The sequence below is a fragment of the Callithrix jacchus genome, chromosome 1 (genome assembly GCF_049354715.1).
Source record: "Callithrix jacchus isolate 240 chromosome 1, calJac240_pri, whole genome shotgun sequence".
Taxonomy (NCBI): domain Eukaryota; kingdom Metazoa; phylum Chordata; class Mammalia; order Primates; family Cebidae; genus Callithrix; species Callithrix jacchus.
In genome coordinates this window covers 208,545,469-208,567,423 of record NC_133502.1, presented here as the reverse complement: position 1 = coordinate 208,567,423, position 21,955 = coordinate 208,545,469, and the positions used below count along the sequence as shown (strand labels likewise).

Below are 21,955 nucleotides of genomic sequence, written 5' to 3'. Positions count from 1 at the left end.
ACCCACCCACTCTATCCAGCATCGCTTGATCCACTGCCGACACCTGTGGCCACCTACTCACCCACTAGTCCGTTTACTCCCTCCACCTCCATCCTGTAATGCCGCTACTGACTCACACCTGGCCTCTGCTGACCAATAATAGGTATTTGAGCATGTCCTCATCTTTTTCACACACATGCACTTCACTCACCTCATCAGTGGGCTACCTGGAGACAAAACACCCTTGAACACCGCTTTTGTGTGTGAGACAGAGTCTGGCTCTGTCGCCCAGGCTGGAGTGCAGTGATGCGATCTTGGCTCACTGCAACCTCTGCCTCCCGGGTTCAAGCAATTCTCTTGCCTCAGCCTCCTGAGTAGCTGGGATTACAGGCATCTGCCACCATACCCAGCTAATTTTTTTTTTTTTTTTTTGTATTTTTAGTAGAGATGGGGTTTCGACACATTGGCCAGGCTGTTTTCGAACTCCTGACCTCAGGTCATCCACTTGCCTTGGCCTCCCAAAGCGCTGGGATTACAGGCATGAGCCACCACGCCCGGCTGAAGACTGCTTTGAAATGTCACCTCCTCCTGGAAGAACTCCTTCAAAATGAGCCTCCGCGCTGCATCTGTTCCATCCTCCATGTTGGTATCTCTTTCCCAGTGAGATCGACGATGAGATAGTGATGTCCATGCGTGCTCTGTGCTCCCGGCACACTAGGAAATGAATGATCGGGACCAACATAGGAATCCTTGTTCCTCGTTCCTTGACTGAGTCCCACAAGGGTAGGTACCCTCCTCCTGGGACCCCTTCAGGGATACTCACTGGCTAGACCCCTGCAGGGGCTCAGACACACCTGGACACTGCAGAGCAAGGGGGAAGCTTTGGACTCTTAAGAGGTTTGTGCTATGACCTAGTTCCCCAGAAGTGACCTCGCACCTAGGGGAAACTGACAGAGGGCCAAGGAAGCTGACTCCAGCTCTCCCCTCTGCCATCCAGGTGCCTTTCCAAGTCAGACAGACCTGAGTGCAATCAGGCTTTTGCCTCTCACTATCAGAGTGACCTTGGCTAAGTCAGTCCCCAGCACTGGTGTCAGTTCCATTATTTGTAATAAGCCATAAAGTTCAAGTTCACTGCCTGACCTGTGATTACTATGGTCTAGGAAGGGTAGTTGTTACTATGACTTTTTCCTTTCCTTCCTTCCTCCCTCCCTCTCCGTCTCTCTCTCTTTCTTCCTTCCTTTCTTTCTCTCTCTTGCTCTGTCACCCAGGCTGGAGTGAAATGGTGCCATTTCAGCTCACTGCAACCTTCACCTCCCAGGTTCAAGCAATTTTCCTGCCTCAGCCTCCTGAGTTGGTTCGTTCGTTCTTTCTCTTTCTTTCGTTCTTTCTCTTTCTTTTTTCTTTCTCTCTCTCTCTTTCCCTCCCTCTATCTCTCTCTCTCTCTCTCTCTCTCTTGCTGTCACCCAGGCTGGAGTAAAATGGCACCATTTTGACTCACTGGAACCTTCACCTCCCAGGTTCAAGCGATCTTCCTGCCTCAGCCTCCCAAGTAGCTGGGATTACAGGCATCTGCAAACACGCTGGGCGAATTTTTGTATTTTTAGTAGTGACAAGGTTTCACCATGTTGGCCAGGCTAGTCTTGAACTCCTGACCTCAGGTGATCCGCCTGCCTCGGCCTCCCAAAGTGCTGGGATTACAGGCGTGAACCACTGTACCCGGCCATTTCTTTTTTTTTAAATGGAGTCTCCCTCTGTCACCCAGGCTGGAATGCAGTGGTGGCGATCTCAGCTCACTGCAACCTCTGCCTCCCAGGTTCAAGCGATTTTCATGCCTCACCCTCCCAAGTAGCTAGGACTACAGGTGCCTGCCACCGCGCCTGGTTAATTTTGTATTTTTAGTAGAGACGAGGTTTCACCATGTTCGTCAGGTTGCTCTCAGACTCCTGGGCTCAAGAGATCCGCCCGCCTCAGCCTCCAAAAGTGCTGGGATCACAGGCGTGAGCCACCTAGCCTGGCGTATGATGACTTTATCATTTTCCCTTTACGGGTAGGCAGTTTCATTGAACACATGCTCAATGGGTATCCGCTGCAGCGGGCCCTGGGTTGGGCACCGTGTGAGGGGTGGCAGTAAGGAGTGTGGTCTCCCTCCTCTCAAGACACTTAGATCTGCTGGGGAAGTCAGGGGCCAGGACACTGGTGGTGACGAAAGGCCACGGCAGCGGTAGACGGGGCAGGGAGGCAGAAGATCACCTGAGGAGGGCCAGGGAGGCTTCCTGGAGAAGGTGGCATTTGAGTTGGGCCTTCTGCCTTGGGGTAAGATGGTCTGTAGGTGAGGCTGGGGAGAGAACCGGCGTCAGCAGAGAGGTGGAGGTGCGAATGGGCACTCCTGAGGGCGGATGGTGACCTGGTGCTGGGAGGCTGGAAGTTGCACTGGGTCTAGTGTGGAGGAGTGGGCAGAGGCACTGAATGCCACACACAGGGAGGGTAGTGGCAGGTGCTAGGCTGGGCCACTGCCCCACCCAGAGATGGCGACCCTTGGGGATCACAGACCTGGCGGTGGCTCAGGATCCTTGATGGGGCTTCCTCGTTAGCAGAGGCTGGGGCAGCCCTGCCTGATGCTGTTTTTTGTTTTCCGTGCAGCCCTTGACGACAGGAATGTGTTCTGAGGGAGCCAGGAGATGGAGACCCTTCCGGCAGGACCCTTCGGCTCTTTGGTACTTTCCTTCAACTCCAGATGCTGGAGAACCAATGCTTGGTCGCGGGTGGAGTTGGGGAAGAGGCATGTTTCAGGCTTCTCAGAAGCTCCTGGGGGCCAGGCGTGGTGGCTCATGCCTGTAATCCCAGAACTTTGGGAGACCGAGGCCAGCAGATCACTTGAGGTCAGGAGTTTGAGACCAGCCTGGCCAACATGGCACAACCCCATCTCTACTAAAAATATAAAAATTAGCTGGGCGTGGTGGCATTTGCTGGTAATCCCAGCTACTAGGGAGGCTGGGGCAGGAAAATCGCTTGAACCCAGGAGGTGGAGGCTGCAAAGAGCTGAGATGGTGCTGCTGGGTGACTGGAAAAAAAAAGAAAAAGCTACTGGGGCCACTGAGGTCCAGACAGAGTAGTGTGGAGTCCTGGGTTGCCGCATACGCCGAGGTTGGTTCCAGTGTGGGTGAGACCATCTGTTGAGTTTGTGCCATCTCGGAGCCTAACAGGGTGAAACAGGCTCACCGACAGGTAAGGCTCAGCACTGACATGGCAGGGCTTCCAGGAAGACTGCCTGGAGGAGGCAGGATGAGCAAGGCTCTATAGATGGATGAGGCTGTGTGCACACAGTGACAGCCAGGCTGGGAACCCGAAGTGTGTGTGTCTGACACGGGTGTATGTGGCCAGGGTGTCAGCCACAGTCAGACATTCGGAGTCAAGGCCTGACCTGAGGCTAGGGGGTGGCCTGGGGGCTGGGTGATGGCAGATGCGTCCCTATCTGTGTCACTCAGCTGCTCCTGGAGGTGATGCCTGGGTGTGAAAGGATTCTTTGGAGCTGTAGGGTCAGGATGGGAGTTAATGCCAGGGGCATTTTGGAGGGCGTGGCTGTGAGGCCCAAGGGGAGGGCATGTCTCCAGGAGACAGCTGTCAGGGCCGGAAACGCCTCTGAAATTCCAGGCTCTGGGAAAAGGGCCGGGCTGTGGAAGAGCTTTCTCAGGCGGAGGCTTCCAGACAGACCCAGCTCTGGTTTCTTATTCACTGGTCTGCAGGGAAATGGGGGTGGGGAAGCCCCCCTAACCCCTCTGGCTCCCTTTCTCCTGGAGAGCAAGAAGTTGGACGGGGGTTGAGGAAGGATGTGGGGTCAGCTCCTCCAGCCCCACCCCCAAGGAGGACAGACAGATGGATGGACTGAGGGTGGAGTGGGGGTCTAAGGTAGCTGTAGTTTGCAGGCCTGGGGGGTGGGGCGGCCAAAGGGGTCAGGACCCGGCGACCCCCTTGTCCCTGGGTGATGGGAGTGGGCGCTCCAGACCTGGGCCAGGTGGCTGGGGCCTGGGTGGAAGGGTGCTGGGGAGGGGTCCTCTAGGAGACCTTTGTTCTCATTGTGAAGTGGGTGGGGTGGAGAGAGGAGGGGCATGGAGGGGGGGACAGGAAAAGCGTTTGAGGAGCAGAAACAATGGACTATTCTCTGTGGCCCAGCCTGGCCCAAGAGATAGGCCCGTGGGCTTCAGGCCAGCCCAGACCATCTCCTGCATGGCCTCCTCCAGCCTGGCCCAGCCCTGAGGGCTTCACGTGGCCCTGCCCGCGTAGGCTGTGGGGGCACCTTCCTCACCCCCATGGCCACGCACGCATTCCTGGACACATGGATCTCTCTGTTTTTTTCCTAACAAAAGCCCGTCCACTTTGGTTAATGAAGCCCTTCCGTGTTCATGACCTCCTTAGTGTGACAGAGACAGAAATGGACTAGGGAATGCTTCTTGCCCACGGCACCTGACTGCTCGTCAAAGAGCTGGGAGTCGGCCCTGGCGCTCCTGGCTCCGGGTCCTGGGTTCATCCACAACCTCCTAAGCCCTAACCTTGTCCTTAGCCCCTGGTGTCCTCCTCTCTTTTCTGGACTGATAAGAAGAAGAGCAGAAGCGGGAGCGTTGACTGGGCATCTCCTGATTGCCATACACAGCTCAGAGCCTGACATTTCACTTGTATCTGCTGTGATCCTCACCAAACCGTGGAGCCGATGACGACACGGGGCCAAGGAGGTAGTCACCTCTCACTGGAAATGGTCACACTGGATTGCAGTCCAGGTCTGTCATCTCTCTGTGGCCTGCTGCCTTGAGGACAAAGGCTCTGGGACCACGCACGCAGGGATCGTGATCTCTCCTGGTCTCCAGGGGCGAGGAGGAAACATCCATGCTGTACACACATCCTTCTGGGGCAGGCATTGTTCAGAAGCATCCCTGACTGATGGCTGTTGCCTCTACTTCCATCCCTTTGGTGACTGGGAGCTCACCACTTCCCCAAGAGGACAGCTGTGCCAGCCAAGAATTTCTCCCTGAAATGGAGCCGAAATCATCTCCCCCGTGACCTCTGCTCACTGCTCCTTCCACCTCTGAGAACAGAGTTCTCCAGCCGCTTCCCTTTGCCAAAGAAGTCAGAAGACCCGGCTCCAAGTCCTCTCAGCTGTGGATCTGGGCAAGTTCTTGAGCCTCCCAGGGCCTGTTTTCTCATCTGTCAAGTGGGAGTAACAACGCCTGTGATCAAACACGTCTGTGAAAGGACCTTTAGAAACACAGGTTGGGGCCGGGTGCGGTGGCTCACGCCTGTAATCCCAGTACTTTGGGAGGCCGAGGCAGGCGGATCATGAGGTCAGGAGATCAAGACCAGCCTGGCCAACATGGTGAAACCCCATCTCTACTAAATATGCAAAAAATGAGCCAGGCATGGTGGTGCACGCCTATAGTCCCAGCTACTTGGAGGCTGAGGCAGGAGAATCACTTGAACCTGGGAGGCGGAGGTTGCAGTGAGCCAAGATCACGCCACTGCACTCCAGCCTGGGCGACAGAGCAAGACTCTGTCTCAGAAAAAAACAAAACAAAACGAAGAACCACAGGTTGGGGGTGTGTCATGGTCATTGCAGAGGCTCCAGCTCCTTGTACTTTTCTGTAGTTTGATGGACTTAACTCACACCACAGGAAACATTCATAAAGCACCAGCTCGGCACCTGGCAACGGGGCACAGCCGCTGCCTCTGTTTTTTTTTTTTTTTTTTTTTTTTCTTTTGAGACAGAGTCTTACTCTGTAGCCCAAGCTAGAGTGCAGTGGTGTGATCTTGGCTCGCTGCAACTTCCGCCTCCTGGGTTCAAGCGATTCTGCTGCCTCAGCCTCCTGAGTAGCTGGTACCACAGGTGCATGCCACCATGCCTGACTAATTTTTTTGTAGTAGAGATGGGGTTTCACCATGTTGCCCAGGGTGGTCTTGAACTCCTGATCTCAGGTGTTCGAGACCACCCTGGGCAACATGGTGAAATGCCCATGGACTCCTCAGCCTCCCAAAATGCTGGGATTACAGGCATGAGCCACTGGCCTGGCCCAGCCACTGCCTTTGAACTCATAAATTCACACTCCCAGCTTGCAGAGACGGGACGCGATGGTTTAGGGTTTTATGTGCAGAGTCACCTTTATGAATTCATAAAGACTCTGACAACATTCTTATAAGCAAGTGGAGGATCTCTCAGGCAAGGAAACTGCCCAGAGAGGTGAAGTAACCTACCTGAAGTCCCACAGCACTCTTCCACAGGGGATTGACATTCTCACGAGGCCATTCCCTGAGTGGGTCTGCAGGGGTTAACCGGGCTGGCTGGCGCCTGCCAAGCAGGAGGGGGGATCTCGCAGAGAGTGAGGGTTGGGGAATGGGCAGCCTTTCTGGGTCTCTGACTCCTCCTCAGGGGGCAGCTTGAGCCTCTGCCAGCCTCTTGTTGACTCAGCCGGCCTCTCTTCTGCCAAGGCCTGCTGGCCAGAGCTCCCACGGGGAGGGTCAGGCCACATTCTTCTCTGGCTGGAGCCTGAGGGATGGCTGGCACCTCCTGGTGGAGTCTGTGTGCTGGAGAGCTCATCTGGTCTGTGGGCACTGGGACAGATGCTGGGGTGAGGTAGGAAATGTTTTTTTGCGGGGGGGTCAAGGATGGCTTCCCAAAGGACCACCTCAGACCTAATGAATTAGGCTGGGAACCGGGCGACTTGGCTGCATGGATCAGCTTCGTCTTTTTTTTTTTTCTTTTTTTGAGACAGGGTCTTGCTCTATTGCCCAGGCTGGAGTACAGTGGCATGAACATAGCTTACTGCAGCCTCGACCTCCTGGGCTCAAGTGATTCTCCCACTTCAGCTTCCTGAGTAGCTAGGACCGCAGACACATGACACCGTGCTTGGCTTGGCTAATTTTTTTGTTTTTGGAGATGGAGTCTCACTATGTTGCCCAGGCTGGAGTGCAGTGGAGCGATCTCATCAAGCGATTCTCCTGCCTCAGTCTCCTGATCGGCTAAATTTTAAATTTTTGTAGAGAAGTGGTCTTGCTATGTTGCCCAGGCTGGTATCAAACTCCTGGGCTCAAGTGATCCTCCCGTCTCAGCCTCCCAAAGTTCTGGGATTACAGGTATGAGCCACTGCACCTGGCCAGCGTTGCCACGAATGAGCTGGGTGATCTTAGTGAGACACTTGAATCATCCTGTGCCCCACCTCAGTTTCCCCATCCATCAAATGGGTATATGGATAAAACACCCTGCCTGCCTTTCCCCACAGCTGTTGGGAGGATCAAAGGCAAAAACAAGTTGGGCTGGAGGGAACGCCCTTTGTAGGGCAAAGGCCCACACGTGCAGGCTGGCCAGCCTGGCGTTCTTTTTTTTGAGACAGAATCTCACTCTGTTGCCCAGGCTGGAGTGCAGTGGTGCAATCTGATCTCAGCTCACTGCAACCACCTCTTGGGTTCAAGCGGTTCTCCTGCTTCATCCTCCCAAGAAGCTGGGACTACAGGTGTGCGCCACCACGCCCAGCTAACTTTTTGTATTTTTAGTAGAGACAGGGTTTCACCATGTTCACCAGGATGGTCTCGATCTCTTGACCTCGTGATCTGCCTGCCTCGGCCTCCCACAGTGCTGGGATTACAGGCGTGAGCCACCGTGCCCGGCAACCTGGGGTTCTTTAGGGGAGCAAGTGAAGGGAAGGGGATGCAGAGGCCGTTCTCAGCTGTGACCTGATCTGCCCGACATCCCTGCCTCTCCCCGCCTGACATAGTGACACTGATGACAATAGCACCTCCTGCCAGGCGCACAGTCCTCGAAGGTTTACCAAGTCCTTCCATTCCCATGCCGGTCACCTGCTGCCTCAGGGCCTTCGTGCTGCCCTTCCTTCTGCAGAGGATACTCTTCCCCAAGATAAGTGAAAGGCTGTTTTCTGCTCAGCTCAAATGTCCCCTCCTCAGAGGCCTACTGGACCAGGGACCTAAGTTGAATTCTTGGCTAGGCATGGTGGCTCACACCTGTAATCCCAACACTTTGGGAGGCCAAGAGGGGTGGATCATCTGAGGTCAGGAATTCGAGACTAGGCTGGTCAACATGGTGAAACCCCGTTGGTACTAAAAATACAAAAATTAGCCAGGTGTGGTGATGTGTGCCTGTAATTCCAGCTACTTGAGAGGTTGAGGTAGGAGAATCTCTTGAACCTGGGAGGCAAATGTTGCAGTGAACAGAGATTGCACCATTGCATTCCAGCCTGGGCAAAAAGAATGAAACTCCATCTCAAAAAAACAAAACAAGCCAGGCGCGGTGGTTCACACCTGTAATCCCAACACTTTGGGAGGCCAAGGCGGGTGGATCACCTGAGGTCAAGGAGTTCAAGACCAGCCTGGCCAATATGGTGAAACCTCGCCTCTACTAAAAAGTACAAAGATATTAGCCGCGTGTGGTGGTGCACACCTGTAATCTCAGCTACTCAGGAGGCTGAGGCAGGAAAATAGCTTGAACCCTCTAGGCAGAGGTTGCAGTGAGCCAAGATTTCACCACTGCACTCCAGCCTGGTATGACAGAGCGAGACTCCATCTTAAAAGAAGAAATAAACTAAAACAAATTAAGTTCTCTCCCACCCCTGCCCCCCCAGTACCCTCCCTTCCGTGCTGTTCCTCTGTGTCTCTAGTGACTGCCATGACCTTGCTCAGGGGACCGTCTTCCCCTATGACATTAAGCTCCGTGAGGGCAGGGATGGTGACTGTCTGGCTCATCGCGGTGTCTAGTGACAGACTGCAGCCTTCCGAGGTAACTGTCATTGTCTTCCTTTGCAGAGAAGCTTAGAGAGACCTAATGACTTGCCCAAGTCCGCACAGCTGAAGGGATGGACCCAGGACTGGCCAGGCCTCTTAGATTCCAGTCCGTGGCTCTTTCAAGAAATGCCCTACAACTGCCACACCTGTGTCCTCTGCAGGCCCTACCTCCCTGGAAAACAGAGAGGGCGTCTTACCCCTTTGTCACCCCCCATGAAGTCCAGCCCGCACCTCCTCCTCACACATAGTCGGCGCTGTGCACGTATTTATTTGGAGGTCACGGGAAGAAGGAGCTGCTGTATCCAACACGCAAAGCCTGGCTGTGGCTGCCACCCTTGTGGGCCTCTGTGCCTTCACCAAGGGACTAAGGACTAATGCCTCTGGCCCACAGTGGGACATTCCAGGGGCCTCCTCACCCCGCTCAGGCAGGCCGGCTGGCCCAGCAGCTGTGGGGTGGCCGGATGCCCCACCCCTGGCGCCTTTGGGCCCCGAGCCCAGGCCGCAGGCTGAGCTGCTGACTGGCACTGCTCCTTAGGTTTGGGTCAGGAACACCGCAGGGATTTTAAAAATAAAGGGCCTTGAGACAGTGGCCTGGCCCAGGCAGCCATGGGGCGGGGCGGGGGCCAGGCAGGGACGGTGGAGGATTGCTGAGCCCACAGCAGGCAGCAAGGCCAAGGGGGCCTCCTTTTCTCCTCCCAAACAGTGCTGCTCTTCCAGGAACACCTCCTCCCCAGCTATTCTAAACATGAGTCTCCAGTATTTCCTGAGCACCTACTATGTGCCAGGCCTCGGTGGCAGAGGGGTGGATCCTCCAGAGGCTCTTCCCTGTAACTGCATGGCTCTCCTCAGTGGGACCCCTCCCTTCTTACTCAACCTCAGGCCACGGACTATTTATTGAGCACCTACTGTGTGCCTTCACTCTCTGGTGGGCTCTTTCCCACTCTGCTCTCACTCCCTCGGGCACCTCCCCTGTTCAGCCCATTTCAGTCCCCTTCTTTCTCATCTGGCTCAGCTAACAGGAAACGCAGCTGCCGGGGAGGTCAACAGCCCCCGGCCTCCAGAGCCCAGCGCAGCACACACAGGGCCTGTCTACATGGTGCAGCGGGGAGGGGGGGCTTCCTGTTTACGAGAGTCACAAGGACCCTCGGGTGGCGCTCGGACAGGCCTCCAGGGCAGCCCCTCTAGTCTAGATCTAATCTCTCCCTAGGAGGGGCCACCCAGCACCCCCACAGGCCCCAGGCGGCTAGTTCAGACCCAGGCCACTACCACCCGCCCCCACAACCTGGGGTGGTAGGGAAAAGAGGAGGAGCGAGGAGTCTTGGGAACAGCCTGGAATGTGGGAGTTGAAGGTCCGCAGGAAGCATCCCGGGCTCCAGGCCCCCCTCCAAGTCTGGATGCCCCGCCCCAGTCCTCTCCTCCCATCCCGGGGCCTCCCCAGCTCTGATGGGGGCGGGGCTGACGGAGCCAGGAAGGAGGAGACCAGATTCCTTCCCTTCCCGCTGGGGCATGAGGCCACAGCTCTGGCTTGACTGTGCTCTGGCGGACTCAGTCTCTCCATTCCTAGGGCGGGGCGTGGAGCCAGCTCCCGGGTCAGCCCCCATCTGCTGCTGCCTCCCTTTTCCCCCCACCCCTGCTGCCTCCACAATCCCAGAGACTGGGACTAGCAGGGGAGGCCTCCACGGAGGGGTGGGGCTGGCCAAAGGTGCCCATGGGGAAACAAACAATCCTGCCAACCTCCCGCTCCAGGCAGCCCCAGCCAATCAGTCCCGTGGTTGCCCAACGGTATTGACCGAGGGCCTGAGGGTCACGGCCACTGGGCCAGAAGAGGCCGGGCTGAGGGAGACCGCCCCGTTCCCCACTGCTCCCTCACCTAACCCCAAAGGAGGTAGGTGACCCCTGTCCTCTGTCTCCCCTCTCCAACCCTAGTCCCTTAGGGACAAAATGATCAATGCTTGAGGCAGTCATCCCCCAGAGGTTGTGGGGGCACATTGGAGCTAGCTAGCTCAGAGGAAGCAGTCAGGGAGGGCTTCCTGGTGGAGGCCACCCTCTCAATATAGAAGCCTAAAATTGGGAAAGAGTGTGTCTGTCCCAGGAAACAACCTGGCTAACGGCATGGCACTTCTAGGGAAATGCTAGTGACGTGATAGGGTTGGAGAAAGGCACAGGTGAGGGAAGGAGGGGAGGTTTTAGGGAGTGGAGGTTTTAGGGGGTGGAAGGATAAGGTCATTCGTCCCAGTTGACTTTCTGTGGCTCTGGAGCGCCCTCTTTTGCCCCAGGCAGGAAGGCAGAGGGAAGCCGGGTAAAGGAACCACCACAACTTGATGTGGCTTTGCAGAGTTGGCGAGGGGACGGGCCTGGGGACTGGGACCAGGACTGTGTGACCTTGGGTGAGTTATGAATGGGCCTCAGTTCCCTGGCCTCAGTTTCCCCCTCTGTAAGATGGAGCTAAAAATAACTGCCCCAGAGGGTTATTGATGGATGAAATTAATTTACATTTTAGAAAGCACCTGGCACCAGTGAGCACGCAATTCCAGTTGGGAAGCATTATTATTAATGAGAAGTAGAGAAAGTTGGCTTTACCTCCAGGACGTGTCGACAGGTGGGCGGAAGGCGTTTCACCCGAAGGCTCTTCAAAGAACGACCTGATACTCAGCCGCTAGGATTCCCAGACCTGCCTGATCCAAGAAACTCCCTGGGGCTGTGGTTCAAAACGTCAGCTTCTAGCGCAGGTCGGTGGCTCACACCCGTAATCCCAGCACTTTGAGAGGCCCAGGTGGGTGGATCACCTGAGGTCGGGAGTTCAAGACCAGCCTGGGCAACATGGTGAAACCTCATCTATACTAAAAAAAAAAAAATCCAGGTGTGGTGGCGTACCTGTAATCCCAGCTACTCAGGAGGCTGAGGCAGGAGAATCTTGAACTTGGGAGGCAGAGTTTGCAGTGAGCTCATATTGCACCACTGCCCTCCAGCCTGGGTGACAGAGCAAGTCTCCATCTCGGGGGTGGGGGGGGGGAAAAGGCCAGGCATGATGGATCACCTGAGGATCACGCCTGTAATCCCAGCACTTTGAGAGGCTGAGGTGGGTGGATGACCTGTGGTCAGGAGTTCGAGACCAACTTGACAACATGGTGAAACCCGTCTCTACTTTAGTAATACAAATTAAGTACAAAATTAGCCGGGCCTGGTGGCGAATGCCTGTAATCCCACCCACTCCAGAGGCTGAGGCAGGAGAGTCACTTGAACTTGGGAGGCGGAGGTTGCAGTGAGCCGAGATCTCGCCATTGCACTCCAGCTGGGCAGCAAGAGCGAAACTCCTTCTCAAAAAACCCAAAATATCAGCTTTCCTTCTTGAAGTCTGACAGGGCAGGTATGTGTGGGACAGGTCTTGGGATTTCTAAGGAGGCCCCAGGCCTGAGCCTTCTACCAGGCAGGTGTGGGGAACATTCCTCTCTGATGACAAGGACTCACTCCAGATGATTCCTCCTTAGGAAGTGAATCCTTCAAAATGCTTTTGAAAACCCTGCTGTTTATTGGGCCTGTATTGCCTGCTGGCGCTGCTCTGAGTCTCATCCGAGTTGATTCCTCTCCTCACCACAATCCTGCGTTGCAGTTGGTACTTAGATTTGCTCCCGTTTCACTGATGGGGAAACTGAGACCTATAGAAGCTAAGAAACTTGCCCAAGGTCACAAAACCCTGTGACTAGTGAGGCGTCCCCTTGAGAGCTGAGCCTGGACACAGGCTCTTCCCAATTGCTTGGCAGTTTGCCAGCCAGCCTCAGAATCCCTCAACACTTGATGAAATTCCTCCAGGAGTCTTGGGTAGGGGCTGGGATCCTTACTTTTCACTCTTTTGCCCTCTAAGTTTGTGATGCTTGAATCAAGAAATGGCTGAATGCTTGAGGCTCAGAGTTCGAGACCAGCCTGGGCAACACAGTGAGACTCCATCTCTTAATAAAATAAAGAAAGAAAATAAGCTAAATGAGCCGGGCATGGTGGTGCCACTCAGGAGGCTGAGGCAGAGGATCGCTTGAGCCCAGGAGTTTGAGGCTGCAGTGAGTCGTGACTGTGCCACTGCACTCCAGCCTGGGCCCCAGGGCCATTCCCAGTCTCTGCTTTAAACCCCACTGGGGAGGCAGAAGACTGGGGTTCACCTTCCTAGCCCCTACTTACTTTCTTTGGGGTGGTCTTGGGTAGTTCCCTCGCCCCGAGTTTTGGTTTCTGTATCTCTAAAATGGGGATACAGCACCTCCCTGGATACCACCCCTGAGTTCCCTGAGACGGGACTTGGGAAGAAGGTTTGCGAACCCCCTTCAGGCTGTGGGTTCCTTGGGACCCAGGGGTGGTGGGCCCAGGGTTAGGAGAGTGGACAGTCCAGGAGTTGCTCAAGCTTGTGTGTCCCCAGAGCTAGGCTCTTTCCTAGTTAATGCCACCAATACTCCAGTGGCTGGGGAGGTCACACCTCGAGGGCAAATTAGGGGGTGGCAGGAGCAGTAGGAAGTCTGGCTGCGTGCCTGCCTTCTCCCGTCCACCCCACCTGACACCCAGCACGCCCTGGCTGGCAGTTGCTAGTGATTCACCAGCTTTAAGCCCTAGTTTCATTTGTAATCAGGAAACGGGCCACTAGAGAGCCTGGGGCACTTTCTGGTGAGCCCAGACACCCTCCCAGAAACCTGGAGGGGAGGGGGAAAGCCAAGGGCCTGGTCCCAGAGAATTTGCATAATTTGTTCTTTGAGGAGGGTGAGAAATCCCCAGGGCCCGATTTCCCTGGAAACCTTTCGCTCATGAGCTCATTCATTCTCATTTATTAAACCCCTGCACTGCGCCAGTTACCAGGGACCTGGGCAAGTACAGTGAAGTTTTCTGGGAGCTTCCGGGAGGGAGAGACCACCATGTAATCGGGGTAACCCTTGTGCAGCACAGCGAGGGAAAATTTGGAATCAATGTGTTTACAGACTTTGAGATCCACGGAGGAGAGGGTGGCGAATTTGGGCTTGGTGTGGTTAAGGGGAGGTTCAGCAGTTCTGAGGCACCAGGAGGGGTGACAGAACAGGCTGGGTTGGGCTCCTTCTGCCACTTCGGAATGGTTCTTCACCCATCTGGACCTCGGTTTCCCATCTGTGAGCTGGACCCAGGAATGGTGCCTTTCTCCTGGGGTTCTTATGAGAATTCAAGGGGTTAACACATGCTGGGTTAACACATCCCAGCACTTTGGGAGGCTGAGGTGGTCAGGAGTTCGAGACCAGCCTGACCAACACGGTGAAACCCCGTCTCTACTAAAAATACAAAAATCAGCTGGGCTGGGTGGTGCGCACCTGTAATCCCAGCTACTCAGGAGGCTGAGGCAGGAGAATTGCTTGAACCTGGGTGGCGGAAGTTGCGGTGAGCCGAGATCCCGCCACTGTACTCCAGCCTCACTTTGCGACAGAAAACAAATTGCTGACACATGTGTCACAAGTAAGTGCTTTAACACCATACACCTGCTGCATGGTCAGCTTTGTGATGTTTTAGCTGATGCCATTGCTGAGTGGTGGGTACTATGGAAGGGGCTGCCCAAGACCTGGATTGGAGCATGCCTGGCAGACAGGGAGAGGATGTGCCCGGTGAAGGCCACAGCCTGTGCCAAGGTGGTGCCATGTTGGTCAGGTGTGTAGCACATGGATGTGTTGGACACTGGTGGGGTGAGGGGTGGGAAGGAGCATCTGAAGATACTATCATTCCCTTTGGACATTCTCCTCAGGGCAGCAGGGAGCTATGGAAGGCTCTTGAGCAGAGGAGTGACATGATAGAGCTGAACTCCAGGGCTACAGAGTGGTGATGGACTGGAGCGGCTAAACAGGGGCAGAGGGAGCAGTGGAAAGGCGGCACAAGAAGCCTGGTGAGAGATGGGGGGTCTGAACGAGGGCATTAGCTCTGGGAATGGAGAGGCCAGGAGAGGACTAGTGGGGGGACCTGGAGCTGAGCTGACAGTGATGGAACGAGGAGTGAGAAACACAGCAGGCTGAGGGAGGCGGAGGAGTGCAGGTGCCCTGGAAGCACCACCATGCCTGGCTAATTCGTATGGGTTGGGGGGTGGGACTCACTATCGTGCCAGGCTGGTCTTGAACTCCTGGGCTCAAGCCACCCTTATACCTCAGCCTCCCAAAGTGCTAGGATTACAGGTGTGAGCCACCTCACCCAGTCTTTTTTTTTTTTTTTTTTTTTTTTTTGAGACACAGTCTTGCTGTGTTGCCCAAGCTGGAGTGCAGTGGCAAGATCTCGGCTTACTGCAACCTCTGCCTGCCGGGTTCAAGCAATTCTCCTGCCTCAGCCTCCGGAGGATCTGGGATTATAGGCATGCATCACCACGCCTGGCTAATTTTCGTATTATTAGTAGAGATGGGATTTCACCATGTGGCCAGGTCCGTCTCAAACTCCTGACCTCAGTGATCTGCCCACCTTGACCTCCCAAAGGGGTGGCATTACAAGGTGTGAGCCATGATGTCCAGCTTACCCAGTCTTCAGTCACCTCTTTAAAGACCTTACCTCCAAATATGGTCATATCCTGAGATACTGGGGGTTAGGACTTCAACATACCGATTTTTGGGGAATGCATATCAGCCCATGGCAGATAAGCAGGGGTACAATTTTGATTGAAATGTTATATATATGAATAAGTGTATGCAGAGTAAGGACAAGTATACTAATACTTTTCGGAGAGGATGTTGAAGGAAGACTTTTTTTTGAGACAGAGTCTCGCTCTGTTGCCCAGGCTGGAGTGCAATGGTGTGATCTTGGCTCACTGTAACCTCCGCCTCCCAGCTTCAAGTGATTCTCCTGCCTCAGCCTCCCAGGTAGCTGGGATTACAGGCATGTGCCACCATACCCGGCTAATTTGTATTTTTAGTAAAGACAGGGTTTCTCCATATTGGTCAGGCTGCTCTGGAACTCCGGACCTCGGGTGATCCGCCCACCTCGGCCTCCCAAAGTGCTGGGATGACAGGCGTGAGCCACCGCTTGAAGGATTGAAGGAGGACTTCGAAGTGTCTGTGAGAGTTGTCCAGGGGATCAACAGGGGAAGGGCATCCCAGACAGAGAGCCCCCAAAGCAAGAGTGCAGAGGTTGTCAAAGACCCTGTGCGTTTGGAGAGCAGTGGGCGCAGTGGAGTTTGGGTTTGGGGGAAGGTGGGGGGGCCAGGAGTTTGGGGCCTTGGGCACCATCCTGTACGCTATGGGTGGTGGGGCCAGCGAACCGAGTGGCAGGAAGAGAATTTAGACATCTCTGTTAGTTTCCTGTGGCAGCTGTAACAAATGACCACAAACTTGGTGGCTTAAAACAAGACAAATCGGCCAGGCACAGTGGCTCACACCTGGAATCTCAGCACTTTGGGGGGCCAAGGCGGGTGGATCACGAGGTCAGGAGTTCGAGACCATCCTGGTCCACATGGCAGGACTGAAACCCCATCTCTACTAAAATACAAAAAATTAGCCTGTGGTCCCAGCTACTTGGAAGGCTGAGGCAGGGGAATCACTTGAACCTGGGAGATGGAGGTTATAGTGAGCCGAGATCACGTCACTGCACTCCAGCCTGGTGACAAAGCAAGACTCCATCTAAAAAAACCCACCACCACCACCACCACCACCACCGACAAATTTATTCTGTCCATGCCAGGTACAGGGCACTTACCTGTGGTCCCAGCACTTTGGGAGGCTGAGGCAGGAGGATTGCTTAAGCCCAGTAATTGGAGACCATCTTGGGCAACATGGTGAGACCCTCATCTCTACAAAAAACTTTTAAACATTAGCTGGACATGGTGGTGTGTGTGCGCTGGGAGTCTCAGGTCCTTGGGAGGCTGAGGTGGGAGAATCGCTTGAGCCCAGGAGGTGAAGGCTACAGTGAGCTATGATCACATCAGTGCACTCCAGTCTGGGCAACAGAGCGAGACCCTGTCCCTGAAAAAAAATTGAACAAACAAACTGGTTAGTTCTCAAATCTAGAAGTCTGAGATCAAGGCGTTGGAGGGGCCCCGCTCCCTCTGAAGGGCTAGGGGCAAATCCTTCCTGGCCTCTTCCCGCTCTGGTGGCTCCAGGTATGCTTGTCTGTGACAGCCTCACTCCTGCCTCTGCCACCGTTTCCGGGTCGCTCCCTCTGTGTCAGCTGCTTCTCTTCTTTTTCACTTTTGTTGCCCAGGCTGGAGTGCAGTGGCACGATCTCCGCTCATTGCAACCTCCGCCTCCTGGGTTCAAGCCATTCTCCTGCCTCAGCCTCCCAAGTAGCTGGGATTACAGGCACCTGCCACTATCCCTGGGTAATTTTTTTAATTTATATTTTTAGTAGAGATTGGGTTTTGTTGTGTTGGCCAGGCTGGTCTCAAATTCCTGACCTCAGGTGATCCGCCAGCCTCAGCCTCCCAAAGTGCTGGAATTACAGGCGTGAGTCACCGGCACCCACAGGAGATCCTTATCTTCATTACATCCACAAAAACTCTTTTCCAAATAAGGCCACATTCCCAGGTTCCAGGTGGAAGTGTCTTTTGCAGGATGGTCACAGGTCAACCCACTGCAAAATCCCCAGGCAGCGCTCTCTCCCACGTTCCTGTCCCCCTCGGGGCTCCCAGCCCCTCCAATCCAGCCTCCTTGAGTAGGAACTGTGTGATCCTCATTCACCTTTCCACCCCTAGGGCCCAGAGTGGTCAATATGTTTGCAGATATAACTTCCTCTCCTTCCCTCCCTCCAGTAACTGAGGCCACCAGAGGCCTGAACTGGCTGCACCTGCGGGACGAGGGCGCCACCGTGTGTCCAGCTTGGAGCAGTGTGGTTGCAGGCTTGAGCCCAGCCCCTGCCCTGCTGACAGCCACTTACAGAACGCCTGCCGCCCGCCAGTCACTCCACACACATCGGTCCTCTTCCTCACGGCCACAAGATAAAGAGGGAATTACTATCCAGCTTTTCAGATGAGGAGACTGAGCTCAGACCCTGCCAGGGTCACCCAGCCTCCAGCTGCCGCCTACTCCAAAGCCACACCCGGGACATGCTGTGGACAGACAAAAACCAGACCTCTGCTTGGGTCTGGGTGTGAATCTTCAGCCTTCTCAGGGTGTCCTGTTTCCTCTTCTGTAAAGTGGGGATGGAAGCAACGACCTCCCCTGCCAGGTAGCTCCTTCCCCGTCTCTGGCCCCGAGAGAAACCTGTAGACCCCTGAGGATTTGGCCAAGGAGTCCTGTGGGTCTTGCGGGAATGAATTTTGGGGGACACAATTCTGAGTACTTTCCAAACACTGGTCTTTTTGAATGTTTTGTTGTTTTTCTCTAAGCATTTACATATGTGTGAACTATTTAGTGATTTTAAAAATATGCTTACTGGGTTAAAACTTTATGTAGGGCTGGGTGCAGTGGCTCACGCTTGTAATCCCAACCCTTTGGGAGGCCATGGTGGGTGGATCACTTGAGTTCAGGAGTTCGAGACCAGCCAGGCCAGCATGGTGAAACCATCTATACTAAAAGTACAAAAATTAGCCAGGCATGGTGAGGCATGCCAGTAATTCCAGCTACTCAGGAGCCTAAGGCAGGAGAATCGCTTGAACCTGGGAAGCAGAGGTTGCAGTGAGCTGAGATCGCGACACTGTACTCCAGCCCGGGCAACAGAGTGAGACTCTGTCTCAAAAAACAAAACAAAATGAAACTAATTTTATGTAGTCCTCAGTTCCCCTCTAAAAGACGACAGCTGGCTGAGCGCAGTGGCTCACGCCTGTAATCCCAGCACTTTGGGGAAGCCAAGGCAGGTGGTTCACTTGAGGCCAGGTCTTTGAGACCAGCCTAGGCAACATGGTGAGACCCTGCCTCTATTAAAAAAAAAAAAAGGCCGGGTGCGGTGGCTCATGCCTATAATCCCAGCACTTTGGGAGGCCGAGGTGGGTGGGTCACGAGGTCAAGAGATTGAGACCATCCTGGTCAACAAGGTGAAACCCTGTCTCTACTAAAAAAATACAAAAAATTAGCTGGGCATGGTGGTGCGTGCCTGTAATCCCAGCTACTCAGGAGGCTGAGGCAGGAGAATTGCCTGAACCCAGGAGGCGGAGGTTGCGGTGAGCCGAGATCGTGCCATTGCACTCCAGCCTGGGTAACAAGAGCGAAACTCCGTCTCAAAAAAAAAAAAAAAAGTAATAAAATAAATGAAAACCAAGAGCGAATGGCAGTTTCCTCCATATTCATTCTCCCAGAGATGATCTGGGATGATTTATATATGTACGTGTACGTATGTATGTATAAGTAAACATTATATGCAGATACAGATACCACACACATGGTCCCCTTCTTTTCTAAAACAATGGTGGCAGACGACATACGCTTCTGTACTTTCTTTTGCCACCTAATGACATTTTTTACATTAATTTTGCATATGATTCCATACAGTTGACCTTTGCGGGTCGTGTTAGTTTGGGCTGCCTTTACAAACCGCAGGGCTGAAACAGCAGAGATGGATTTCCTCACAGTCTGGAGGTTGGAAGTTCAAGACCGAGGTATGGCGTCTCTCCTTGGCTTTCAGACGGCCACCTTCCTGTCATCGTTCCTCTGTACACTTCTGTGTCCAAATCTCCTCTTCCTATGAGAAGCAAGGGTGCAGTGTTAATCGATAGTATAGATATGAAGTAAGTGTACACAGAGTGAGCTCGGCATGTAGCCAGCAGCCAAATAAAGACCTAAAGCATACTGGGTTAGGATTTGTCCTAAAGACCTCATTTTAACTTTTTTTTGAGACAGGATGTCACTCTGTTGCCCTGGCTGGGGTGCAGTGGTGAGATTTTGGCTCACTGTAACCTCTGCCTCCCGGGTTCAAGTGATTCTCCTGCCTCAGCCTCCTGAGTAGCTGGGATTCCAGGCATGCACCACCACGCCCAGCTAATTTTTGTATTTTTAGTAGAGACCAGGTTTCACCTGTTGGCCAGGCTGGTCTCAAACTCCTGTCCTCAAGTGCTCTCTCAGCCTCCCACAGTGCTGGGATTACAGGTGTGAGCCGCTGCACCCATCCTTTCATTTCAACTTAGTCACCTGTTTATGTTTTGTTTTTGTTTTTAGAGACAGTCTCGCTCTGTTGCTCCGGCTGGAGTGCAGTGGCACAATCACGGCTCACTGTAGTCTTGACCTCCTGGGCGCAAGCCATCCTCCTGCCTCAGCCTCCAGGTTAGCTGGACATACCACCACCACACCTGGTTAATTTGTACTGGGGGGGGGTCTCACTATGGTGCCAGGCTGGCTTGAACTCCTGGGCTCAAGCCATCCTTATACCTCAGCCTCCCAAAGTGCTAGGGTTACACTGCCAGCCTTTGTTTCTTTTGAGGCACAGTCTTGCTCATTCGCCCAGGCTAGGGTGGAATGGCTCAATATCAGCTCACTGCAACCTCCGCCTCCTGGGTTCCAGCAATTCTCCTGCCTCAGCCTCCTGAGTAACTGGGATTACAGGCATGCACCAACACACCCAGCTAATTTTTGTGTTTTTTAGTAGATATGGGGTTTTGCCATGTGGGCCAGTTAAAGACCATGAGGTCTTTAACTCCTGACCTCAGACGATCCACCCACCTTGACCTCCCAAAGTGCTAGGGTTACAGGCATGAGCCACAGCGCCCAGCTTCCCTAGTCTTCAGTCACTTCTTTAAAGACCTTATCTCCAAATACGGTCACGTCCTGAGATACTGGTGGTTGGGACTTCAACATAACGGATTTTTGGGGAACACGTCAGTCAGCCCATGGCAGAGAAGCAGGGGTACAATTTTGATGGAAATGTTATATATATGAAATAAGTATATACAGCGTGAGCACGCCATGTAGCCAGCAACCAGATAAAGACACGCAAGGCAGCCAGCCCCCATGGACCCCTGCAAGCCCGCTTTCAACAGTTCCTCCCATAAGGAAGGCCTGTCCTGACCTGGAAGACTTTGACCTGGTTTTGTCCTCTGTGTAAGTGGAATCCTGTCCTCTTTTCTGTCTTCCTTCACTCAACATGATGTTCATGAAATTCATCCACGATGTCTGCAGTTTTACATTTCTTATTTATTTGCACGTAGCACTCCACTGTGTGAATATACCATACCGCTTTTTTTTTTTTAGATGGGGTCTTGCTCTGTTGCCCAGGCTTGAGTGCCATGGTGTGATTGTGGCTCACTGCAACCTCCCCTTCTCAGATTCAGACGGTTCTCATGCTCATTGTGGCCTTGACCTCCTGGGCTTGAGTGATCCCCTTCGGTAGCTGGGACTGCAGGCATGTGCCACCATGCCTGGCTAATCTTTAAATTAGTTTTTGTAGAGACTGGGTCTCACTATGTTGTCCAGGCTGGTCTTGACCTCCCAAAGTGTTGAGATTACAAGTGTGAGCCGCCATGTCCAGTTATGTATGTATTTAGATCCTATTTAATTTCCCACAGTAATGTCATTTTATTAATTAAAAAAATTGATATAACTCACATACAAGAAAATTCACCTGTTTTGAAGTATATAATTTAGGGGGGTTTTAGTTTGTTTGTTTATTTATTTATTTATTTATTTATTTATTTATTTTTTTGAGATGGAGTTTGGCTCTTGTTGCCCAGGCTGGAGTGCAATGGTGTGATCTCAGCTCACTGCAACCTTCACCTCCTGGGATTCAAGTGATTCTGCTGCCTCAGCCTTCTGAATAGCTGGGATTACAGGTGCCTGCCACCACACCCAGCTAATTTTGTATTTTTAGTAGAGACGGGGTTTCACCATGTTGGTCAGGCTGGTCTCAAACTCCTGACCTCAGGTGATCCACCTGCCTCAGCCTCCCAAAGTGCTGGGATTATAGCTGTAAACCACCGCACTCAGCCGGGTTTTTAGTATATTTAAAAAGTTGTGGCTGGGTGCGGTGGCTCACGCCTATAATCCCAGCACTTTGGGAGGCCAAGGCGGGTGGATCACCAGGTCAAGAGATCGAGACCATCCTGGTCAACAAGATGAAACCCCGTCTCTACTAAAAATACAAAAATTAGCTGGGCATGGTGGTGCGTGCCTGTAATCCCAGCTACTCGGGAGGCTGAGGCAGGAGAATTGCCTGAACCCAGGAGGCGGAGGTTGTGGTGAGCCGAGATCGTGCCATTGCACTCCAGCCTGGGTAACAAGAGCGAAACTCTGTCTCAAAAAAAAAAAAAAAAAAGTTGTGCAATCATCACCACTGCATAATTTCTCAATATGTTTTCACTCCCCTCAAAGCCCCA

The 21,955-nt window shown here is 53.5% G+C and overlaps 2 long non-coding RNA genes across 2 annotated transcripts; one reads left to right on the top strand and one right to left on the bottom strand.

Annotated features, from left to right (window-relative positions):
* Positions 1-10: 10 nt before the first annotated feature.
* LOC144578107 (uncharacterized) lies at positions 11-3,997 on the bottom strand. The gene is made up of 3 exons (XR_013523231.1): positions 2,530-3,997; positions 2,230-2,314; positions 11-693 (listed from the first exon to the last, which is right to left on the bottom strand). It is a non-coding gene; the product is annotated as an uncharacterized LOC144578107 (long non-coding RNA).
* A 6,238-nt stretch (positions 3,998-10,235) lies between these two features.
* On the top strand, positions 10,236-20,746 carry LOC118147267 (uncharacterized). The gene is made up of 3 exons (XR_004733484.3): positions 10,236-10,639; positions 11,255-11,483; positions 17,468-20,746. It is a non-coding gene; the product is annotated as an uncharacterized LOC118147267 (long non-coding RNA).
* Positions 20,747-21,955: the final 1,209 nt, after the last annotated feature.